Raw genomic sequence first — 22,780 nt, forward strand, 5'->3', positions numbered from 1 at the left:
AAGAAGAAAGCAGGTGGAGTTGTGTTACCGCTTGCGGGAATGCCCATGGGACTTCCAGCGGAAGAGGTCCAGGAGCTCGCTGGGAACAGGAGTCAGAGGCAGAGAATAGCTTGGAGCTTATCCACAAGGCAACCTCTGCTCCCACCCCTCCTCCAGCTCCAGCCGCAGGAGAATTCTCCCCAAGCTCGCGTCCCACCTCAGGCCTTGGGACTTGCCCTTTGCGGAACACTCTCTCCCCAGACACTCACATGGCTGTGCGCTCCAATAATTTGGGTTTCTCTCTAGAGGAGCCTCTTACCCCCATCACTCGATCCCCCGACGGTGCTTTAATATTCATCAGAGCATCTATCACTCCCCGACATTACGTTCATAACATTACTTATCTCTTCCTGCTTCTACCATTAGCATGTGACCTCTCTGGGGGCAGGGGCTTAGAGAGTGCCTGAAGCGTGACCCCAGGGCACCTGGTGAACACTGGTGAAGGCCATGGGAGGGTATGACGTGCAGGGAAGGCAGCAGCAGCTGTGCCCGCAGCAGGGGGCACGGGAGAGGGTGTCACAGTGGAAGCACATGGACAGGGAGGGGCAGAAAGAACCGACACGCCGCAGGAGGGAGGAGGAGCCCTGGAAGAAGGGGGAGGGCGGTCCGAGAGTGGGCTGTGTCCACCTACCTCGTGCAGGTGCTTCGTCCTTCGTACCTGTGCAGGACCTCGGCCGGTGTGGCGCAGCGCCAACGTGCCGAGGGAGCGGAGACGCCCATCCAGGAAGGAGACCAAGGAATGGAACCTCTCGGAGAGATCTGCAAAAGGCCCTTGGAGGAGGTCACTGGGGCCACTGGCCCCAGAGGCCAGCCTCCGAGGGCAGTGACAGAGAGTCTGGAAGAGAAGGGGAGCGCCCGGAGAGGGGCTGGCTGAGGACGAGGGTGTAGGGTGGGGGTGGAGGCCGGGGGGCTGGAAGGGTCAGCACAGCCTCCTGACTGCTCTCCTGGCCCCATCCCGGCCTCTGGCAACGAGTTCTCCATGCAGACCGATCTGAAAGCATAAAGCAGGTCCCTCACCTGCTCAAAACCGTTCCTGAGAACCAACCCCAAACTCCCTAATGTGACAAGCAAGGCCCCCAGGACTGGCCCTGTCGTCTCCTCTGGCCTCTCATCCCTGCTGCAGAGGATTTGCACTCCCCCCGGGTGTCACCTGGTCCTCCCCCTTACTGTAGCCAGGCCTCAGTTCAAACGTCCCCTCCTAGGAGATTAGCTCACTTTCCCTGCTTTATTTTTCTGCGTGGTAGAAACCAGGTTTGCGGTAAAGTGCGTGTATTCATTCATCCATTCCCTCCTTCATTTCTTGTCTGTCTTCCCCGCTAGAGTGTAAACGCCATGAGGACAGAGATTTTCATGTTTTGTTCACCGTTACATCCCAAGCATCTAGATTTACTGAGTGCCTGGCACTCAGTAAATATTTTGTTGAACTGATGGTGGTTGGAATAAATGGATAACCAAATCTCTACAAAGCAAATTTGCAAACAGCCCCTCCGTAGGTGACTCTTCCGGCAGCTTTGCAAAGGGACATCCTCCTTCTGCAGAGGCACCGCCTCAGAGCTGCCAGGGCCACAGCTCATCGCAGGCGGGGCAGGTGAGCGCAGCCGGACGGAGCTCCTCCCTGCAGCCCTTCCACCGCGAGCCGGAATTCGGGCTCCGCGTTCCTGTCCAGGAGAGGAAGGCTGGTGAGGGGATAGAGAACAGAGGCCTGGGAGAGCGTGGGAAGGCAAGGAGGAGGGTCTGGGGAGGGCGGAGAGGGCTGGGGAGGTGGGAGGAGCCACGGGTGGGGCCGGGGGCTTCTGCACCCGCCCGGGGCCCTGAAGGGGCACCTGGGGTCCCAGCAGCTGATTTAAACCTCGGGGGACAAGCAGGGTCTTGCTCAGGATGGGAAGGGCCCTGGCGTGGGAAGTCCGAGCCCTCCCCTTCCACTGCCCCCACCCCCCCATGCTCTCCCTGGCTGCTGGGAATTCCCCACTTCCTGGTAGGAGCTGCAGAGCCCCGGAGGGGGAAGGGGCCTCAGCCCAGGAATTCAAGACACTGGCCAGCTCTGACCGTAACCTTTCACCCTCTGCATACCAACTCCTCCCACCCCCAAATTGGGGCGGGGACGTAAGCGGAGGCTGAGGGCTCCTGGAGACCTCCTCGCCTGCCCCCGTGTTTCTCCCCAGAGGTGGTCCCCTCAGGGCCACACTCAGGGAACAGGGCCCCTGCGTCCTCTCCCAAAGGGGGGGCCGCTCAACGGCCGACCCCACCGTCTCCCAGACCGAGACGGGGGGCCAGTCCTCAGCTTGGGGAAGACGCTGCTGCTGCTGCAGCTCAGCAGTCCTCTGCGCTTTTCCAGTGAGTCACTGCAGCCGGTCCCCAAGGTCCTGACCCCGCCTCCGCTTGCTGGAAGCGCCCCTTCCCTGCCCCTGGGGCAGGAGGCTGGGGGGCCCCGGGCAGTCAGCTGGTGGGGGGCCATCAGGATGAGCCGTGACCCGCTGGTATCGGGCCCTAGGCAGCAATCTCAGGAACTGTGAGCCCCTGTCTGGGCGGGAAATGCCCCAGGCCAGCCATTTACTCCCGGGTCCCCAGAGTGCCTGCTACTTCCGAGCAGCTCTTTTTCTTAATTCATTTCTGCAAATATTGACCCGGGTCTAGGGCTTCGTACAAGGCATTGGGAGGGAGAGGAATAAGCGGAGGCGTGAGACACGGCTCCTGCCTTCAAGCCTACAGACTCGTCCTTACAACAATTACACGTTGTGCTTTTATGACACGCCTGACCCTGGACTGGGCCGGAAGGGGGATGAGGAAATAAATAAAACATTTCCCTGAACTCAAGGAACGGGACTCCCAGGCCGGCTGGGGAGATAGACAGAAATCGGTAACTCCACCCTGTAGTGTCTTGCAGCTTCTCCTTCCTTCCTCTTCTTGCTTCAAGGTCACTTTCCTCCAGAAGTTTTCCCTGACCGTCCATCTCCGTGGATGTCCTTCCCCCAGCCCAGCGCACACCACAGCGCTTTCTCGTTGCCTGCCGGTGGGAACAACAAGGTAAGCCCTGAAGGCAGGGTCCAGTGATATCTTTGGGTCCATGATATCTTTGTATCATCACTGTCTCACACAACTGAAAATACTTGTGGAATAACTGCTATAGGAATGACTTCTAAACAGCTAACGATAATACAAGGCTGAAAATAGATACTAAACAGAGATGCTGGCAGCATGTTGCCTTTGCTGCAGAGAGAGGAAGGACTGATTAATTCTGAATGGTGAGGATCAGAGCAGGCTCCAGGGATTTTAGCTGATTGGGCTGTGCGGGCTGCTAATCCCTACAGGATGAACAGGCTTTTGATGGGTGGAGAATGGGAAGAAGGGCGACCCAGATGGAGGGGACAGCAGGTGCCAAGGTCCAGCATCAGTAACGCACACGGCTTAGCAGAGTTGACATAAAAAAGCCCAGAGGGACTGGCACCCGGCCAATGGAGGGATGCAGTCCTGGGGGAAGGAAGATCATGCTGAGGAGCTTTGTTCTGGCCACCCAGAGATGCTCTGAGAAATCAAAAGCTTGAGGATGGAGGTCATGTAAACTGACCAGAGTTTTGGGAAGAGTGTACTGATGGCTGTGGGAAGGAGCTGTTTGGAGAACGCATTGCTAGGAGTGTCTTCTTCCCAGCCTCTGCCTCTCGGGAAGAGGGTCAACGCTGAGAAGGGGAACTGGGAAAAGTCACAAGAGCTGGGAAGCAACTGTGTGTTAGGAGACACATGACAATGGGCTGAATCCGAGCAGGGGCAGTGGGAATAGAAAGAAGTGCGACTGGTGCCCAGCTGGACGTAGGTGAGACTGAATCCCTTAGCCCAAGGGCTGAGAGAACACAAGGGAAGGAACCGGCTCCCTGTGAGGTGAGGGAGAGGAGGCATGTCATTCAGTGTTGCCAGGGCAGGAGTTCTGTGGGCTCCTGGAGCAACGGGAAGAAGAGAAGGAATCTTAGAAGACCTTCTCCTGGTCACAGCAGGCTATGGATGCCTCCAGCCTGGCTCAAAGGAGTCCATTTTGTTCCAGGCTGACACGGGTGACAACACCCCTTTCTACTAAGGAGACATTTCACATTCCCTTCCCAGTTTTAGTCACCACCACCTCCCCTCTTCCCGCCCACCACCATAGCAACCCATGTGGCCTGACAAACAAGGAGGTGTGGCCCCAAGAGATAAGATGAGCAAAGACACAGCAAGGCCATGCTGTCATCATGAATGACTTCAGTTTCCAGGAGAGTGACCCACACTCTAGCCACTTGGTTGCTTGATCTCCCCATCTCTGATGACCCCTGTCCCACTGCCTTGGCCACCCACAAGTGTGGCCACTCCCTAGACTTAGTCACTAGAACTCCCCCACCTCTGAAATGACTAACTCTGACAAGCTTGTATCCTTTCATCTTCTCCGCGCCATCATTTCTCATACACCTGTCCTCCAACATCAGGAGCACTACTTTCCTGTCTCCTCCACTTTCTCTCTATCCAGAAACCTCTTCTTTCTTCACCCTTCTTTCTTACAGTTTTGATTGCATAGCTCAGCATTTTATTTCTTGTCCTGACCACCCCATAAGCTTCCCTTTGTTTCTCTACCGGCAAAACCCCAGCTGTGGGTAAACTTTGAGCTCTCTTTTTTCTCTGAACCACACCTACGTGGTAGGAAATTTCTGCAGGAGGATCCACCGTCGATGATGGTTGCCCAACTTGCCTGGATCCTCAGCGCTGCCCTGCTGTGCCTTCCCCAGTCAACATCTATCCAGCCGCCTTTCTAAATCTTCTCCTCTTGTCCACCCTCCAATGTCCTTACTTAATTCTCTTCATAATCCTGATTCTCAGCAGATGATTGCACGTCCCCTCCAAAGATGAAGTAGGAGACTTCAGACAAGAAATCTGTCAAAATCCTGCCACCCCTTCTACCAAATTGCCTGTACCCTTCCTCTCCTCTTCACCTCCTGGTTCAATGGAAGAAGAGTATCCTTCTAGATGATCTTGGCACGTGTCTGGATCCCAACTCATGTTGCCATCTCAGCACGACATGTCTTCTCACCTTTCATGTGCCTTCTTTTCCTTCATCGTCAACACCTCTCTGTGTACTTATTTCTTCCCATCAACATTTAAGCAAGTTTAAGTTGCTAATATTGAATCAAACCCTCCTTTGATCCCACCTCTAACTACCGTCCTCTCCTTCACAGAAAAATATCTCCAATACCTCCCATTTACTCCTCGACTCCATGCAATATGTGTCCCCAAATACAAAACATAAACAAACAGAGGTCACCAAGACCACCAAGGACCTTCCCCAGACATTCAGTGAAGACTTTTAGCCCTTGCGTGTCTGACTTTTCCACCTCGGGCTACTTCCTCCTTCTACTACCCTTGGTTTCTGTGACCCACTTCAGTGTCCTTCTCTACCCAAGTTCTAAATGTGGGTGTTAATCAGACTCTGTCCCCAGCCTGGTTTCCTCTGTACATTGACCCTAAGCCACCCCCTACACTTCTGATGCTTCAAGTGCTGCTTGTGCCAATGGTTAAACACACACCTCTGCCCTAGACCTCTCTTCTGAGCTTCAGAACCAGGTGTCCAATTAAATTAAATATACATACAGTACGCCCAGTTAAATTTGAACTTCAGATAAGCAACAAATAGTTTTTGTATCAATATGACATACGCCATATTTAAGACATACACTAAAAATTATTTTTTGTTTATTTGACATTCAACAGGGCATTCTCATTGTATCTGGCAACGCTGCCTGACTTGCCATCTTTATTTGAGGCCTCACAGTCACCTCGATTCAATATCTTCACAACTAAACTTCGCGAGGGACAAACCACTCATCCATTGGGTTATACAAGTGAAAAAACCTAAGATTGTCCTTGGTTCCTCTGTGCTTCCTTAGCTCCCAAGTCCTCCTAAATAGCTCTAAAAATCTGACCACTTCTCTCCAGCCACAACCATTGCCCTAGACCAGGCCACCATCATCTTCTACCCACCACACTGCCCTGGCTGGTCTCTGGTAGGTGACCGCCACATAGCTGCCCTAATGATCTTATTCAAATGCGTATCCTATGATGGCCCTCACTGGTTTAAATTCTGAAGCCCAGAATCCTTACCAAGGTACCCAGTACCCTGCATGACAGGGCCTTTGCCCACCGCTCCCTCCTCCTTACATGTCACTCTTCCTCTTTCTCCACACTCTACAGTCACACGGAGTTTCCTCCAGTTCCTCGAAAGTGCAGAGTCCTCTCCTGCCTTGGCCCTTCCTACATGCTGTCCCCTCTGCCTGGCACAGTCTTCTCTCCTCTCTCTCTTTTCCTTTTAGCTCTGATAATCCTTTAGGGCTCAGCCCCTGTTCTTCACTCCCCCTGAATGCTGGACTTCTCTTCTAAAGCACTCACCACCCTGGTGATTGCTTGTTTGATGCCTGTTCTTTGTTAGACTGTGAGTTCCTTGAGAACAGGATCTTGTCTGTCCTCTCCATTGTATCCCAACCCCTAACAGGGTCCCTGACACAGAGAAGGAGCTCAATTAATGATTCAGGGATGAATGAGAGTGTAATCTTCCTCCCTGTGCAGACTTGGATATCTCCTCTCAGCTTCTCGTGGACTTTCAGCACAGACCACTCATCAGAGCTGGAATGGTTTCCAGCATTTTCCCACCACTATATCCCCAAGTGGGGTGTCTCAGTCTTCCTCCAGGTCCAGCATCTATAACTCAGCACCCTGCTAAGGTTATCTGAATCCTGCATATCAGTAGGAAAACCCAGAAAGCAGAGTGGCCAGCGATGAGAGGATGTTCAGGCAACTTCCTGCAGGATGATGGCAAGCCTGATACTGGGAAACTGAGGCAACGACATGGAAGCCAGAGAAGCTTTGTCTCCAGACCTGGCTACCGAAGCATCGTCTCCAGAAAGACCATCCCAAGTCCCATGGAAGACCCCTCAACAAGGGCTGTGTCGGGCTTGGGGATTGTGGAAGACTTCCAAGTATACCTGTCCAATTTGGGAGTCAACAAATAAGCAAATGATCATCAAAGTTGCAAGAGTAGTAGGAGTCCCCCAGGAAATTCATGGGGATGTCCAAGGAGAAGTGACCAAGGGCAGAAACTTGGGGACACCTGGGTTGAAGGACTTCTGAAAGAAGAGTAATCTAAACAGGAAGTAGAGAAGGAGGAACTAGAGCTGTAGTGGGAGAACTGTGAAGGTGTAAAGGCCGGAAGCTGAGGGGTAGCATTTAAAGAAGTAAAGGTTGAGCAATGCAGAGGGAGAGCTCTGAGAAGTGCCTGTGGGGTTTGGAAAACAGGACGTCAGTGGTGACCTTTGAAGGAAAAAATTAGCTCATCTCTCTATCCCGGCCCCTTCCACCTTCACTCTGATGGCCCCTCCATGGGCAGGGAGAATTCCGACCCCTCCTTGCCCAGGTGGGAGAGCTATTTTTGATTTGGTGAATGGTCAGAAAGAGGGGAGAAAGTCAACCACGTTCAAGAAGGTCCAGGCTTAAATGCGACAGTCTCCAGAGTCTGGAGCTAGGGGCAGAGGAAGGCGGCGGGGGGGGGGGGGGTGTTCCCCACCTTTGGGAGGCTTACGGTCCAGTGGGGGTGTCCAGGTACTGCTGCCTGAACCCCTTTACATGAGAAGGCCCCTGCAGGCTGCATCTTTCTCCTCTGGTTCCCTCCTCGCCACCACCCACTTTACTTCCTGGCGTTTGCTTCTCACCTACCCTTGCCCTGATCTCCAGACCCTGGCGGCAGAGAAGGCCACAGCCACCCCAGTGCTCCGCTTCATTCTAACCCCCAGGACAAGCCCCCCACACAGTACTGAGATCTACTTCAGGGGACCAAATAGCAAAACAGGTGACAAATCCACCCAGGTGGCCTCCCGGGTCTGGCAGTCTTGTCAAGCCCTGGTAGCTGGGTGTGGTTTCTGGTCTACGCTCCTCAGCCCACCCCCATCGCTGGGAGCTCTCCTGGGCTTTTGACCCAGGTTCTGTTGCTCCTTCTCCCCTACCCCCCAACGCAGCTCCGCAGCCCCCCTCCAGGAGGCCCCCTCGTCTCCAGCGGCCTCGGTCCACTGAAGCACCCCGGAGGGAAGCCCCCAGACAGAGCGCCCTGGGAGACATCACCTCCCGCAGGAACACAGGGCAGACTTCTCTTTTATGATAATATTTTAGAAACGCCACTTTTATCCTAACACTCCCATGCTCAAAAACCTCTGTGCGTCACCTGGGTGGGAAACCCTTCGCGGGTGGTTCCCTCCCTGGGGGCTGACTCCAGGCCACGTGGACTGCCTTCCGCTGGGAGGGGAGAGCCCTTTGCTCTTCTGCCCCAGGGACCCGGCTGCACCTGGACGTGGCCCCCTCCCCAGCACAGGACGAGGGCGCGTGGCCTGGAGTAAGAATGAGCCTGGAAGATCCTCCCGTGCTGCCTTTGGCTCCTGCGTGGCCGCCTCCAGTTCACACAGGAACAGGTTCAAGCTCAGCAGCTGCACTTTCAAAGTCTTATGAACCTCTCACCCCAACCTGTGGTCCAGGGTTGGGAGGCCTGCGTTTCCGCACCTCTGCCTCTCACTTCACAGACCTTGGGCAATTACTTTTTTTTTTTTAAGATTAATTTTATTTATTTACTCCCCCCTCCCCCTGTTGTTTTGGGCTCGCTGTCTGCTCTCTGTGTCTGTTCATTAGGTTCTTGTCTTCTTTTTTTGATCCGGGAACCAAACCAGGACCTCCCATGTGGGAGGAAGCTGCTCAATGGCCTGGGCCACCTCTCTTCCCACTTGTTGTGCCTCTCATGTTTCCTTGTGTCTCTTCGTTGTGTCAGCTTGCCGTCTTGCTTGTCTTCTTTAACAGGCACTGAGGCCTTCCGTGTGGTAGGCAGGCACCCAACTGCTTGAGTCCCATCCGCTTCCCGGCAATTACTTTTTCCCCTGGCTGTACACTTCTTAAGGTAAAATGAAGGAATGAGGTCCTACGGTCCATTTCAGCTCTGCCACCCCAAACTCAAAGAGTTTGCCTTCCCCTCCTTCCTATTGCACCAATGTTCTGTCCAGCCAGTTTCATTTTCTTATGCCTCCTGAGCAGTCCAGGTCAGCGAGGGCAGATAGATTTATTTTCTCTTGCCAGCTTTACTGCCGTTGGTGGTGGCTGCCTTGAGAAGGAATCTGCACTCAGAGGCAGTCAGGAGCAGTGCTACAATCTATTGGTGCTGTTTTCTATGGGCAAGGACAGAAGAGTCACGGGTGCCATATGTAGGCCAAACCCGGTCTGTGCTTTTTCAGCCCTCCTCACCTGACTTCAGAAATTTCCCTTTCCTGCAGTTCCCTCCCTTCTTCTCTTCCACTTGTCTGAAGTCTTTGAAGGCTCAGATCCTCCCAGACGCTGGAATACCTTCCAGCCCTCAGAAGCCTCTCCCTCCTCAGAATTTCTTCCAGTGTAATGACTCTTCTCCTTCCACCTCGATCCCAGGCTGCCTTGTGGGTTAAGTTCATTCTGTTGGGTTTATGTGTGGTCTCCCTCATAAGACCGTGACCCTCTAGGGCAGGGCTTCTTAACAAGGGGTCCGTGAGCTCGAACTGAAATTCAAAAGAACATCATTCTTGTGGGACGTGTTGCTGTGGGTGTGACATATTTATTAAATGATCCACAGTACAGTGTGGGCTTAGTAAGGGGTCTGTGGTTTCCACCTGACTGGCAGAGGGGTCTGTGGAACAACAACCAAAAAAAAGGTTAAGGACCCCTGCCCTAGAGGGCAGGGCCTGGCCTGATGGAGTCCAGAGCAGGTGTTTGGAAGTGTGTGCTGCGGGGGCAGCTGGTTTACCACCGGAAAGGCCCAGGGGCTCCATATATGGATCCACATTTGGGCTGCCCGGGCTGGGCACCCAGAGCGGGGGCAGACCCGGCCGGCTCAGTGGGACTCATCAGACAGGAGACTTTGAGACTGTTTCCCTAGAAGTCGATTTCAAAACAGGGGTGGGGCTTGCTGGGGAGAGAGGAGGTGGGGGAAGTTCCAGATGTGAGGAAAGTGTGAAGGTCCAGAAATGGGAACCAAAGACTCTGCTCTGGGAAGCCTCACTGAAGAGTAATTCCGATGCTTTCCCTTCCCCTCCGCGAGCCCGTTTGGGCTTTGCCAAGCTGTGCCTCCGCTTTTTTCCTGCCTGTGTGCCATCTTCCCGGAACCATGTGTGGCGATCATCAGTCAGTACGCCGCAGATGCTTGGGGCGCCCTGAGCGCCGTAAAGCCGGGGTTGGCGCTGGAATGTGCCGGGGCCTCACGGAGTGGGTGACTTCCTGGGGAGTTCTTTGCTGGCTGCTCCTGCCCTGTGCTGCCGAGAACTCCGTGGTGGCGGAGGGAGAAGGTAGAAGGAAGGAAAGGAAGCCAAAGCCAAGAGGCCTGGCATTTCCAGCCACGGGTGAGATCCCTGGCGTCGTGTTGTAGCCAGGCGTCCACGGGTCGTGTGGAGGCCTTCTTGGCCCTGCATGATGTGTGTGTGCGCTCCCCTACTATTTTGCGGGCCACCCGAGGGCAGACGCTGGCTCCCATTCTTTGCTGTCTGCACTGCGCCTCCCCGCCTGGCACACTGGCCTCGCAGGAAGGCTGGGTGTGCACCCCCGAATGGTCTGGTTGGTTGGCCTGGAAGGAAAGCCCCTCAGAAGGAAAGCCGCCTTCTCCCCGAGGGCCCGCCAATCTCTCCGCGGCACCCTCTGCCAGCTCAGAGGCGCCCAGGTCCCTTCCTGCCGCTCAGTCGGTGCTGGACCTTCCCGTTCTCCCTGGGGAGGTGTCCCTGGCTTCGCTTCTGACTGTTTCAGCTGGCCCCGTGTGAGCAGGGTCTGCTCCGAGCCGGCGGGAACGAACCCGGCCACCTCCCTGCTTTTCGAGTCCCGTTTCTGCGCCGGAGCCTGCGGGTACCTCCCTGCCTCCGTGCACCACGGGCAGCCTGGCTCCCTCAGAGGGCAAACAAGTTGGAAGTGTCCTCGGCCTGTTTCTTCTCAAGGGCCTTTCCACCTCCAGGGTCTGACCAAGCAAGGATTTGCTGGGTCCTGGCTCAGGTGCCGGTGGGGCGGTGACCCGGGCGGTGTTAGAGGAAAAGCAGCAAGCCAGGGTCCCCTGCTCTTCTGCAGCTTCAAGGCCATTGGGATGACCAGCACACAAGGCTCATTGCGAAACCTTACTGGGAGCACTTGCTTGATAAGCACCACATGTGTGGAGAGACAGCTTGTCCTCTGGGCTCTCCAGGGCAGGCGGGGGTCTGGGAGGGACCCGCACAGAACATGGCAAGAGGATGCTTCCCAGAGCACAGAGGGCAAGTTCAGCCACCACCAGCTGTGTGACTTTGGCGCGTTGCTTAACCTCTCGGGATTCAGATTCCTCACTCACACGTCCGGGTTCCCTGACGCTCGAGGATTTTGGCAGCGCATGGCAAGGAGCTGCAGCCCAGCTGCTAGGCAGGGAGCAGGCATGCTTTGAGAGCTGGGGGAGGAGGAAGAGGAGGCAGAGGCCCAGGACGGGGGCCTGGCACTCTAAGCACAGCATTCCCTGATCATTAGGTGGGAGGGGTACACCTGAGAGCCATCGGAGCCGCAGCTGCCTCTTCCAAAGTCTGGGGGGCCTGGGGCCCACTACTCCCCAGACCACCCCATGCACTGGGCAAGGAAAGAACCTTCGCTGCAGGAACCAGGGAGCCACAATAGCAACCAACCCGGACAAAGACGAGCTGTTCCCCACCCTCCCCCACCCCGGGCCGGGCTTGAGGCTGTTTGTTTGCAAACAAGAGTGTTTGCACAGCCCGTGTTCTCCAGCCTCCCGGGCCAACAGAGGCCTCTGTGTGCCTGCCCCGCCCCCTCCGGGCTCTGTCTCCGGCCTCCACCAGGGCCTCCTGCAGGAGCAAATTCCCTCACTCTCTGCAGCAGACTCGGCACCCAGGCCACTGGGGTAGTCAGTGGCGCTCGGTGCTGGGGGGAGACCAGAAGGGTGCACGCTCCAGCTGTGGGGACAGCCAGTGGCAATGCTAAGTGGAGAAGATACCCGCCAGGGTGTCTGCTGGAAGTTACCTCGCTTTCCCCATCCCTCTGCAGACACCTGCCTCCGACCACAGCTCGGCAACCCCACCTGCATCCCAAACCTCGGGGCCAGGCTCAGAGATGGCTCTGGCCAGCACCCATCAGCACTAGGAATTTGGGGTGCCAAGCAGCTCTGAATGGACCTCCTGAGTTCCTGAAGCCTTGAGCCCAGGAGCTCAAACTTCCCTGCAGTTTTGGCAGTGCCGGGGGCAGGCTCTGTGCACGTGCCCGTGGTGAGGTCGGACGGCCCCTTTCTAGTAATTGCTTCCATGGGATAAGCTTAGCCTGGACAGGACCCCATCAGGCCGAGCGCCACCTTGGGGGAGGGCCACACGTCGAGCCCTGCAGCCACATGAGAATGAGCTTTCCTCTCTGCCTGGAGAAGTGAGGCCTAGGAAGCTGGGCTTGGGCAGAGGGGAGACACTCGGTGAAAGGGGGGAGGAGGTAGAAGGGCTGGGGGCTCAGAAGTAGGGCCAGAATGGAGACACCCAGCCCCCTTTGGCTGAAAGCGAGCTCTGGGAGACAGGTCCGTTCTTTGGAGCAAAGTCTCAAGGGTGGGACAGAGAGGGAAGGGGACAGAGGTGGCTCCGGCTTGGGCCCGTGACCACCTCCCAAGGAGAGGGATGTCCTTGCCTTGCCCACATGCCCAGTCCATGTTCACTTTCTGCCCAGAAGGACCGAGAAAGTCAGAAAAATTCCAAAGATGCGTCAGCACCACTCCTTCCCTTCCCATTCCCAAGGCGTGGGCTGGCCCTGCAGCCTTCCCCTCATCCCAGGATTGGCTGGGAGCATCCAGGGAGGGCCAGGCCTCAGGAAAGAAGAGCTGGACTGACCCAGAAAGGCTCCTCGGCAGACGTGAAAGGGCCCAGACAGAAAGGGGCTGAGTTAGGGGTGCTGGAGATGGCGAAGGGCCTTGGTACAATTAGGGCTCCCCAGCTATGTGGCCTCTGGCAAGCCACTTAACCTCTGTGAACTTCATTTTCTTTAAAGAGGAGAGGGTTCCTTCCCACGGTTATGAGAATGTAAAGCAGGTAGTGAGGGTGGAAGCGTCAGGCACAGAGTAAGTGACTCAGTCTGTGTCAGCTCTCAGCAGCTGACGCTGAAACGATGGTGTGGGTTGATAAGTGGGAGAAACCCCCTGCCTTTCTTGAAGGCACTCTTAAAAGGAGGTCCAGGGCACCCGTGGCTTTGGAAGTGGTGTCTAGACTCCTGAAGACACGCCGTGAGCTTGCAGATTTCCACCCTTCCAATACCCCCTACACACACACACACAACGTGCACACATGCACACATGTGCAATGCCGCTAGGTCAGGCTAAAATCTCTGATCCCGTGATTTTGTTTTTTAAAGATTTAATTAATTAATTTATTTATCTCTCTCCCCTCCCTCCATTGTCTGCTCGCTGTGTCCGTTTGCTGTGTGTGTTCTTCTGTGTCTGCTTATATTCTCATCACGTGGCTCCGGGAACTGATCCTGGAACCTTCCAGAGTAGGAGAGAGGTGCTCATTCTCTTGCGCCACCTCAGCTCCCTGGTCTGCTGCGTCTCTTATTGTCTCTCCTCTGTGTCTCCGTTTGTTGTGTCACCTTGCTGCGCCAGCTCTCTGTGTGAGCCAACGCTCCTGTGCAGGGCAGCACTCCTGCGTGGGGCGGTAGTTTGTGCAGGCCAGCACTCTGCGTGGACCAGCTCACCACATGGGTCGGCGTGTCCTCACCAGGGGCCCTGGGCATCGAACCCCGGACCTCCTATATGGTAGACGGGAGCCCAGTTGGTTGAGCCACAGCAGCTTCCCTCTGATCCCATGTTTCGTTTTGCCTGAACTTGGACTATAGCAGTCTAGAAGGGGAAAATTCACGCTGAGGGGTGGAAAGCAGCCCCTCCAGCTGTGAGGGGTGGAGGACTTTCAGGAGCTGACTGCATTCACAGGAATCCCAGATTTTTATGGCAACAGCTGCCCAGCTTCCATGCGCCCTCTCGCACCTGTCGCCTCCCTGACTCACGGCCCTCCTGTCTGCCCAAGGGCTCTGAGGAAGCCCCAAGCCTCCTAGTCCTGGCCACCCTCCTATTAATTTCAGATATCCAAATAAGGAGCTTTGAAGTATGTCCCCAGCACCTATAAAACATCGGGCCGTGGGAGCCCGTACACTCGAGGCAGACTGATGTGGGGAAAGAGGGAGTGGAGCCAAGGCCAGTCAAGGTCAGGGGCTGGGCCCAGAGTCCTGGAGGCCAGAGGCAGGAGCAGGATGCATTCATGCACCGTGGGGACGGCCCGCGCAGCACCGGGCACGGCCACTCATGCCACGGGGCCGTGGGCCCTTGGTTACCCTCTCTGGGCTGAGGGGACAAATTCCTACCTCCTGGGGGAGGAGGGATTAAACAGGATCTGGCCTGGCCCAGAATAAGAGGTCAGGAGCTGTAGCAAAGGCATGATCTCAATTCACGGCCATCCGTCCTCCCTGCAGCCCGGACCACAGAGCTGGGGTCCTCCTGGACCTCTCTTTGTCTCACATCCCACCCCACCACCAGCAGCAGGTCCTGTGTCCCCCCCCCCCCTCTCGCTCCCTCCCATCGCTCGAGCCCCCTGCCTCTCACCTTCCTTGTTGCAGCAGCTTCTTACCTGTCTCCTATTGGCCCTTTCAGTCTTTCCGCAACGCAGTCGCCATAGCACCAAACTTTCCAGGGCGCCATTTCACTCCCTGCAGCACCCAGGCCGTGGGGATCTGCCCCTCTCCTCTCTGGCCGCTGCTCCACCTTCCCCGCCCCAGGCCGCCTCCCGGCCCCAGCACTCAGGCAGCTCCCCCTGCTCCTCCCCAGCCTGATACCCCCTTCTCAACTCCCCCTGACCTCCAAGGCCCACCTCCCCACTGCAGGGGACGCAGCGCCCCACTCCCAACCCGGAGCCCCCGCTCACCCTCTCTCCCATTGCACGACCACCGTCTGGGGTACCACATAATTTACTTCTTTCTTCCGTTTAATGTCTGTGGTCTGTCTTCCCTCCCTAGAACATAAGCTCCACGAGGGCAGGGGTCTCTCTTTGGTATCCCAGGCACCTAGAAGTCAAGAACTACTGTGGAGGGAAGCGGACTTGGCCCAGTGGATAGGGCATCGGCTTACCACATGGGAGGTCTGCAGTTCAAACCCCGGGCCTCCTTGACCCGTGTGGAGCTGGCCCATGCGCAGCGCTGATGCGCGCAAGGAGTGCCGTGCCACGCAGGGGTGTCCCCCGCGTGGGGGAGCCCCACGCGCAAGGAGTGCACCCATAAGGAGAGCCGCCCAGTGCGAAGGAGGGAGCAGCCTGCCGAGGAATGGCGCCGCCCACACTTCCCGTGCCGCTGACGACCACAGAAGCAGACAAAGAAACAAGACGCAGCAAATAGACACCAAGAACAGACAACCAGGGGAGGGGGGGGGAATTAAATAAATAAATAAATCTTTTTAAAAAAAAAACTACTGTGGAATGAGTGGTGTAAACTCACACCCACTCTGTGAGCCTGTGCAGGGAGCCTACTTCTTTTAATGACAGAAGCCTTGGAAAGGGAGCCCCTGGACACACTTCTGTGGAATACGGATGGGGTGACCGGGTGCTGTCTCAGTGGGTGGAGCCCCCCACAATAAACAAAGAAATATTAACAACCCCTGGGCAGTCCTGCTACGTGCTCAATTAGAGGGGCAAGACTCTTGCGAGTACGTAGGCAGTGCCTAACGAAGAAAATAGACCGTGTGTCAAGCCCTCAAGGTCACCACCTGCCACTGTGAACCTTATTCTTGAAAAACTGAAACTTAGGGGTTACCGTAGATTCGGAGGGAGGGGAGGAAAGAATAGGTGGGACATAAGGCATTTTTCGGGCATTGGAATTGTTCTGCGTGATTTTGCAGTGATGGACACGGGCCATTATACATTTTCTCAAAACCTAAAAAATTGTACGGTGCAAAGTGTAATCCATAGTGTAAACTATAGACCAAGGTTAGTAGGAATGCTTCAATATTTGTTCATATATTATGTTATATATAGTATTATATTATTATTATTATAACAAATGTACCATACCCATGTAAGATGTGATTAACGGGGAAATGTGAGAGGGGGAGGGATGCAGTATACGGGAATCCCCGATATTTTCAATGTGACTTTTCTGTAGCCTAAAGATTCTTTGAAAAGAAAGTGAATAAAACAACAACAACAACAAAAAAAACCCACAACACTGGGGGAACATACAGAAGAAATTATAAACATACATAAAAGATAATAGATCTTATGGTGATGAAAGGCACAATGCAAGGAATTTTTTTTTGGGGGGGGGCTTTGTTTTGGGGAGGTTTTGGATTACAGAAAAGTTACAGCTGTGGCAGGGGAGGATCACTGGTGCAGGGTATCAGTGGTAGGGGGATGTGTGGGGAAGGCTGCACCTGGGGCTTGCCTCTGTGGAATAAGAACGCGTTCATGTGGTCATGGGGTGTTATCTCAGTGGGTGGGGACCCACACAACCAACAAAATATTAAATTCCCATCCTGGGGAATCCTGCTACATTCTCTAATAGAGTAGCAAGAATCTCTAAGAGTACATAGGCAGTGCCCAGCAAAAGAAGACAGGTAACATTCCTGGCCCTTGATATTGATTCTTGTACTTATGAATCTTGTTCTTGTAAAATTGAAACTTAGCCTGGTAATATATATTTCCTAAGAGTTACCTCCTAAAAACCTTCTTACTCAGACGTTGCCTCTCTCTAGGCCAAAGTCACCATGTAGGCTCACTGCCTCCCCTCACCCCCAGCATGGGACATGACTCCCAGGGATGGGCCTCTCTGGCACTGAGGGATTATTACCAAGTGCCAACTAGTGATGCATTTGGAAAAGACCTTGACCAAAAAGGGAAAATATTAAATATAAGAGTTTTTACAGCTAAGAGATATCAAAGTGAATTGGGAGGTCGTTCCAGAGGTTATGCTTATACACATCTCAGGAGGATCTCACTGTAACCTGTGCCTCAAGCAGGACTCCTGATGTCTCTAGAGACATCTAGACACTATAGGCAAAGCAGACAACCCCAGGAAATTGTCACCTCATTGGTGGGCCTTACCTTGGAATATATGATAATCTATCTCCCCAAAGTAACAGAGTTAGACTCATTTATAGTTTCCTTACACATGGTTCTTCTGCCCTTTTTATTTGAACCTATAATTAGCACTGTACCTGTTAAATATATGTCCCAGAGACTTAAATCTTCCTTCTGTTCATATGCCAATTGAGCTCTGAATCTCAGCCAAGTAGCAGCCAACACCTCATTGGACTTGCCCAGAACAATGAACAAAATGATGATGATGGACAACAGCCATCCCAAAAAACAGAAAGCATATACAACTGCAAGCAAGACAGTTCCACCCATACGCCCCATGGGATCTAAGCCCCCTCTCGATTAGAATCAGAGTGGGCATCACCGTCCCAAAATCCTCAAGACTGAGAAATGAACAAACATAAAGGGGGAATGCAACTGAGGAGCAAAGCAGACTTATTATTATTCTTTTTTTATTTTTTATTTTATTTTTTATTTTATTTTTTTATTTTTAAAGATTTTATTTTTATTTATTTAATTCCCCTCCCCTCCCCCGGTTGTCTGTTTTCTGTGTCTTTTTGCTGCGTCTTGTTTCTTTGTCCGCTTCTATTGTCGTCAGCGGCACGGGAAGTGTGGGCGGCGCCATTCCTGGTCAGGCTGCTCCCTCCTTCGCGCTGGGCGGCTCTCCTTATGGGTGCACTCCTTGCGCGTGGGGCTCCCCTACGCGGGGGACACCCCTGTGTAGCAGGGCACTCCTTGCGCGCATCAGCACTGCGCATGGGCCAGCTCCACACGGGTCAAGGAGGCCCGGGGATTGAACCGCGGACCTCCCATGTGGTAGACGGACGCCCTAACCACTGGGCCAAAGTCCGTTTCCTTATTATTCTAGTAATGGAAGAATTTGTAACATTGACATAAAGATAGTGGTCACCAGAGGTTCTGAGGGGAGGGTGAGGGAAGAATAAGTGTAACATGGGGCCTTTTTTGGGACATTGGGATTGTTCTGCATGATATTGCAGTGATAGAAACAGGCCATTACACATTTTGTCAAAACCTATAAAATTATATGGTGAAAAGTGTAAACCGTAATGTAAACTCTGGACCATGGTTAATAGAAATGCTTCAACATGTGTTCATCAATTGTAACAAATGTACTACACTAATGAAAGATGTTATTAACAGGGAAAATGTGTATGTGGGCGGGGAGGGGTTATTGGAATCCCCTCTGTTTTCTTTCTTTCTTTTTTTATTTTTTAGGAGGCACCAGAGACTGAACCCAGGACTTCATACATGGGAGGCAGGCACTCAACCACTTCAGTTACATCTGTTCCACACCCCTCTATTTGCTATTTAACTTTTCTGTAATCTAAAACTTCTGTTAAAAAACAAGAAAAAGAAAAAAGAAGCCCCCTAGTTTTGCACAGTGAAGATTTGATCGTCTCCAGGTCTGGAGTCAGGGTAGGGGTGGCGATGAAAACGTGGTTCCCCGGTTCCCTCAGCCGCTCCCTGCTACGATTCCCCACCTTTAAACACTCAGGCACAAACACGGAGGCAAAGCCTTTGGCTGCCCTCTGCCCAGCTGAGCAGACTGGAACTTCCCTCTTTCCGCTTCTTTCCGCTAAGGGCTTCCAAAGCGCAGGTTTTGGTCCGGCGTGCAGGGCGAGCAGGCCCTGTCTTGTTCCCAGGACCTGCGGCGGCGGCCGCTGTCTCGCCTCGGGGCTGGCACGACTCGCCGGGTGCCGGGCCTGGCCCCCTCCTCCCCAGCCCCCGGCTTTCCCGCTGCGGGCACAGAACCCCCCTGCCTGCCTCCCGCCCTCTCCCCCGTGTCCCGGGAGCTGGAACCCCGTCGCTGCTGTCTACTGCCCGTGGCCTCGAGAAGGTCCCTTCCCTGGGACTGCTTCCTCCATATGAAATGGGAAGAGTAGCCCCCTGTTCTTGAGGTGCTGCCGGGAGGCGCAGATGACACGACGCTGAGGCAGGCTTTGGGAATTTTGAAGCCCTCCACGAACCTTAGCTAAATGGGAGGCGTGAGGATGGAGCCAGCAACCGCAGGCACGAAGGACCCCGAGAGAGGGGACAGGGCCGCTGTCTGCGGAGGTCACCCCGGCCCGCCTGGGACTCGGAGCACAGACGAAGGAGCCTGGCTGTCAGTTTGGACAGTGACCCCACGGCCTCCCACCTAGCTGGCTGGAGGTGAGGGTGGGAGTGGGGGGGCTAGGGGACAGAGGGAAACTCAGGCCCAGAGTAGGGCCACGCTTTGAGGTGCCACCAAACCTGGTACGAGAATCCAGGGGGCATTCATGCCCCGGCAGGGGCGCCTTGGAAGGCAGAATCCTTATGCCTCCCTGGGAAACTTGGTTTGATGTACCGAAATCCATAAAGCACCTACTGTGTGCCAGGCCCCGTGCTCGGTATCGGGGGTACAACAGTGAATAAGGTAGCCAGGGCTCCTGCCCTCGTGGGGCATGCTGTCTATGGTGACACAGACATCAAACAAATAATCCACGAATAATGGCCGTGAAGCACAGAGAGGGAAGCGCTCAGGCGAGGCATGGGGTGCCCTGAGTGTCCAAGGGGTGTCGAGGCGGGGTCAGGAAGACTTTCCTAGGGGGGTACCAGTTGAGCTGAGCACTGATTACAAGATACTTATTTCTAGCAAGTCACAGCTGGACTCCTGCAGGACCTGGCCTGGCGGGTGGTGGGGGGTGGGGGGAGGCTCTAAGGGTCCACAGGCACGAGCCCACTGAGGGCTGCCCCACGGGCCTCCTGGGGCCACCCCGTGGCACCCCGCGCCCCCCAGCCACGCGGACGGCGAGCTCCTGGCTGCTCAGCCACCCGTGGCCGCGGTGGGGCAGGGCCCCATGACCTCACCGTAATGGTGTCCTACAGCCCTGCCAGCAGGAGAAGAAAACAAACACCGAAAAGTCCCCCGCCATCCCCAATGCCTGCCCAGGAAGGCTCCAGGCGCTGCAGCCGGGGGCTCCCTGCTCCAGGCAGCTTGCCCGGCTCAGGAGGCCTGAATGGAATTTGAAAGTGCTTGTTTCTCGCTGAAAAATTCCAAAGATTGCTCAACATTCCCCAGGAGCTGGGGCTGGCGGGAGGTCTGAGAGTGGGGACCCCCCGCGCGGGGGCTCAGCACTATCGGGGAGCAACCTCTCCACCCTGCTCCCTGGGGCAGAGGGAGGGAGCAGGGGGCTGTTGAGAAGCCCCCCACACACCCCATCAGCTTCAGGAGCAGCGATGGGAGGACCGACTTTGGTGGGGCTGGAAGGAATTTGGGGAAAGCTCCAGGCTTCTGTAGATGGGAGAGAATGTTCCCTCTTCCTGCCCAGAGCTGCCATATTCCCAAGAGGAACTGGGTTTGGGGGCCCAGATTCTTAGACTCGAAAGCCCGTTGTTCCGGTTCTCAGGAGCCATGGGAAATCAACCTTCTGTGGCCACCAGGAAGATGAGCTCCCTCTTCCCCAGCAACCTGACTGACAAGCCTGACTCAAATACCCCCTCCTCCAGGCAGGCAGCTGGCCTTCTCTTCTCTCCTCTGATATGGTACTTATCACTTTATGTCTCATAATGTCGTGGTTTCTATAAATGCCTGATCTCCCCTACTAGGAGAAAAATGCTCTAGAAGGCAGGAAACTACTTGGCTCACATCTGTATAATTCTGCAGGGCCCAGCTGGCACAGAGATGTCGGTAGCAGCATTGCTGGGGATGCTCACCCCAGCATTGCCTACCACGGGGGGAACTAGCCAGATGTCTCAATGGCCAAGAATAGGGGTCTGGTTAAATCAGTTAGAGCGCACCCCTATATGGGAATGCTAAGCAGTCGCTGGCAATTACGTTTCCAAAAAGGAAGATAGGGGATAGTACAGATATTAAAGTCAACAAACTTCCATCACACGGAGCTAACCACTGTTCATGGTTTTGTTGTGAAACAGTAATGGGAAACAGTATTATTTTTAGGTCTAGTCTCAAAAAGCACAACGTGAAAACACTGAAAATTATACTGCGCATAGCACACTGTGAAGAAAAACCCCAAACGACCAAAACCCCAAATGTCACTTCCGAGGCTCGCCCGCCTCCCCCTCAGTAGCTAGGAGCAGCAGCTGGCCCACTGAGGGCGAGTGCGGGGTGGGGGGGCGGGGAAGGAAAGCCTGGAGCATTACACCCAATTGTGCAGAATCACTGAATTTTGCTGCATATATTTTAATGAAATGGACTAATACTGTATATGATGTGTTTCATATCCTTTTTAAGTTGATGTGGTATCTGGAGCAATACTCCATTTTATTAAAAATTATTTTAAAACATGCCATTATTGTGAACACCCTTTAAAAAAAGAAAGGCCTTTTGTTTCTTAGGTCTGCTTTTCCCGCCTTCTTCCTAAGTCAAAAGATGTAAACGTTTTTGAGATCTAGAAGTATATTTTCAAATTTTCCTCCAGAAAAGTTGTTCCAATTGACCCTGCATAGCCAAGGGGAGTGTTGGTCTGCTCCCCTGTCTAGGGGTGGGCACATCATTGTCAAAGTCTGATTGGAGAGTTCATTAAAGGGTAGAATTGATAAGATTTGATGGCTGCTTGCATGTGGGGAAGAGAGGAAGATGCTGATGATACGGAGGAGCTTGACTTGGATGTGTGTAAAGGCAGGGAAGCCATTACTGAGAAAGGCAAAAAAGAAAGAGGATTAGGTCAGAGAGCATAGAATTTTGGTTGGGAAATATTGCATATTTAAAAACAACGCTACATAAGACCCAGTAGATAAATAAATAAGAACATTTCCCAAAAGAAAATAAGCAAATAGTTAAAGAATAACAAAATGTCAAGCTCACCGTTCAGTGAACTAAAATTCACTTGGCTGAAAATATTAGAAATCTAAAGTTTACAAGTTTAGGCAGAAGGGGGAAGCCATGGAAGATTCCTATAAGATCTGGAAGGACAGTGATACAACCAGATCCTTAACAGCGACAGGATTCATGCTCTCACCTCTCATCTTTGCTTTTCTCTGCATATCAGCTGTATTCTCTCAGCCTGGCATTGCCCACAGGCAGGAGACACGGCTGTTTCACAACTTTGCTTCCAGAGAGCTCCTGTGACCCACTGTCTCTGGTCTCAAGGTCAAAAATTTCTGCACTGGATTATATATGTGGATGTGGTTAAAAGGGGGGAATTTTAGGTTGTGTAAAAGTTACAGGAATAAAAATTTAAAGAAAAAACCACATAGGACTGTATAACACAGTGAACTCCGTTGTAAATGATGGACTACCGTTAATGGGACAATTGCAAAAATGAATGCAAAACACAGGATACAAGGGACCGGATGTGGCTCAGGCTGTTTGTGGGAGGTCCTGGGTTCGGTTCCCTGTGCCTCCTGGAGAAGGTGACCAAAAAATGAGCAGATAGATGAGTGAACCATCTGGGGGAAGGGGATATAAATGAAGTAAATTAAAAATAAATAAAATAAAATAAAATAAAAAACATAGGATACTCATTGGACTCCCAGCATCCACATCCCTTCTCACACAAGTAATGCCACCAAATATCCTCTCCTAACATTATGCAACCATCCTCTTCCCATCCCTTTAGGATGTAAAGCAAAGCCTTATCCAGCTACTGTCTCAGCCCCAAGTCCAGAATCTATCATGT

The 22,780-nt window shown here is 53.6% G+C and overlaps 1 long non-coding RNA gene across 1 annotated transcript; it reads left to right on the forward strand.

The window, feature by feature from the left end:
• The first annotated feature begins 1,601 nt into the window (after positions 1-1,601).
• Positions 1,602-21,449, forward strand: LOC105747499 (uncharacterized). The gene is made up of 3 exons (XR_001119496.4): positions 1,602-1,718; positions 2,954-3,063; positions 18,396-21,449. It is a non-coding gene; the product is annotated as an uncharacterized lncRNA (long non-coding RNA).
• The last annotated feature ends 1,331 nt before the right edge of the window (positions 21,450-22,780 follow it).

Source organism: Dasypus novemcinctus, chromosome 9 (assembly GCF_030445035.2).
Source record: "Dasypus novemcinctus isolate mDasNov1 chromosome 9, mDasNov1.1.hap2, whole genome shotgun sequence".
NCBI lineage: Eukaryota > Metazoa > Chordata > Mammalia > Cingulata > Dasypodidae > Dasypus > Dasypus novemcinctus.